Genomic DNA, 2,500 nt, shown 5'->3' with positions numbered 1-2,500 from the left:
TCGCTCCGGACACAGGTCCCCCCGTACGACCCCCTGCGCACACACCCCAAACAAAACAAAACAAAACAAGACAAGACAAAGCAAAACATCCTCATTGCCATCTCCCTCTCACATTGCATGACAATGTGAGGGCCCTAGCTGTGAGCTGGGCCTCGTGCCCCTGGTAGGTAGAAAATACTTGACTGTGACCGGCAGGGGCACGGGAGCCGAGATCCGGTGTAAGTAGGGGGGAACCCTGCCTCGGGGATGCCGCTGCTGGTGCTGGCACCAGTAGTGGCTGTACACATGTCCCGATGGGACACACGTATGGCTAGATGTGAGCTGGGCCTCGTGCCCCTGGTAGGCGGAATATACTATACCCTCACCAACGGGGGCACGGGACCGTGATCGGGTGAGAGAAGGGCGAAACACTGCCTCGGGGCTGCCACTGCGGGTGCAGGCACCCGTAGTGGCCGTACTCACGTCCTGACGGGAAGCACGCATGGCTAATTGTGAGCTGGGCCTCGTGCCCCTGGTAGTCGGAATATACTTCACTGTGACCCACAGGGGCAAGGAAGCCGAGATCCGTTGTTAGAAGGGGGGAACCCTGCCTCGGGGCTGCCACTGCGGGTGCAGGCGCCCGAAGTGGCCGTACTCACGTCCTGACGGGGCACACGCATGGCTAGACGTGAGCTGGGCCTCGTGCCCCTGGTAGGTAGATAATACTTCACTGTGACCGGCAGGGGCACGGGAGCCGAGATCCGGTGTAAGTAGGGGGAAACACTGCCACGGGGATGCCACTGCTGGTGCAGGCACCAGTAGTGGCTGTACACATGTCCTGATGGGACACAAGCATGGCCAGTTGTGAGCTGGGTCTCGTGCCCCTGGTAGGTGGAATGTACTTTATGGTCACCGACAGGGGCTAGAGAGCCGAGAGTCGGTGTAAGCAGGGGGAAACACTGCCTCGGGGCCCCCCACTACAGGCATAGGCACCCGCAGTGGCCGTACCCATGTCCTGTGGGGGCCATTACATAGCTAGTTGCGAGCTGGGCCTCGTGCCCCTGGTAGTTGGAATATACTTCACCGTGACCCACAGGGGCACGGAAGCCGAGATCCGTTGTAAGTAGGGGGGAACCCTGCCTCGAGGCTGCCTCAACAGGCACAGGCACCCGCAGTGGCCGTACTCATGTCCTGAAGGGGCACACGCATGGCTAGATGTGAGCTGGGCCTCGTGCCCCTGGTAGGTAGAAAATACTTCACTGTGACCGGCAGGGGCACGGGAGCCGAGATCCGGTGTAAGCAGGGGGAAACACTGCCACGGGGATGCCACTGCTGGTGCAGGCACTAGTAGTGGCTGTACACATGTCCTGATGGGACACAAGCATGGCCAGTTGTGAGCTGGGTCTCGTGCCCCTGGTAGGTGGAACGTACTTTATGGTCACCCACAGGGGCAAGAGAGCCGAGAGTCGGTGTAAGCAGGGGGAAACACTGCCTCGGGGCCCCCCACTACAGGCATAGGCGCCCGTAGTGGCCGTACCCATGTCCTGTGGGGGCCATTACATAGCTAGTTGCGAGCTGGGCCTCGTGCCCCTGGTAGTTGGAATATACTTCACTGTGACCCACAGGGGCACGGAAGCCGAGATCCGTTGTAAGTAGGGGGGAACCCTGCCTCGAGGCTGCCTCAACAGGCACAGGCACCCGCAGTGGCCGTACTCATGTCCTGAAGGGGCACACGCATGGCTAGATGTGAGCTGGGCCTCGTGCCCCTGGTAGGCGGAATATACTATACCCTCACCAACGGGGGCACGGGAGCCGTGATCGGGTGAGAGAAGGGCGAGACACTGCCTCGGGGGTTGCCACTGCGGGGGCCGTACTCACGTCCTGACGGGAAGCACGCATGGCTAGTTGTGAGCTGGGCCTCGTGCCCCTGGTAGTCGGAATATACTTGATGGTCACCTACAGGCCCACGAGAGCCGATCTCCAGAGTGAGTAGGTGGAAACACTGCCTCGGGGCTGCCACTGCTGGTGCAGGCACCAGTGGTGGCTGTACACATGTCCTGATGGGACACAAGCATGGCCAGTTGTGAGCTGGGTCTCGTGCCCCTGGTAGGTGGAACGTACTTTATGGTCACCCACAGGGGCAAGAGAGCCGAGAGTCGGTGTAAGCAGGGGGAAACACTGCCTCGGGGCCCCCACTACAGGCATAGGCACCCGTAGTGGCCGTACCCATGTCCTGTGGGGGCCATTACATAGCTAGTTGCGAGCTGGGCCTCGTGCCCCTGGTAGTTGGAATATACTTCACCGTGACCCACAGGGGCACGGAAGCCGAGATCCGTTGTAAGTAGGGGGGAACCCTGCCTCGAGGCTGCCTCAACAGGCACAGGCACCCGCAGTGGCCGTACTCATGTCCTGACGGGGCACACGCATGGCTAGATGTGAGCTGGGCCTCGTGCCCCTGGTAGGCGGAATATACTACACCCTCACCAAGGGGGGCACGGGAGCCGTGATCGGGTGAGAGAAG

Source organism: Halichoeres trimaculatus, unplaced genomic scaffold, assembly GCF_033239565.1.
Source record: "Halichoeres trimaculatus isolate MK-OKI-2021-1 unplaced genomic scaffold, fHalTri1.1 fHalTri1_scaffold_54, whole genome shotgun sequence".
NCBI lineage: Eukaryota > Metazoa > Chordata > Actinopteri > Labriformes > Labridae > Halichoeres > Halichoeres trimaculatus.
The sequence above is the reverse complement of the archived record's forward strand: the minus strand, read 5'-3'. Positions refer to the sequence as shown.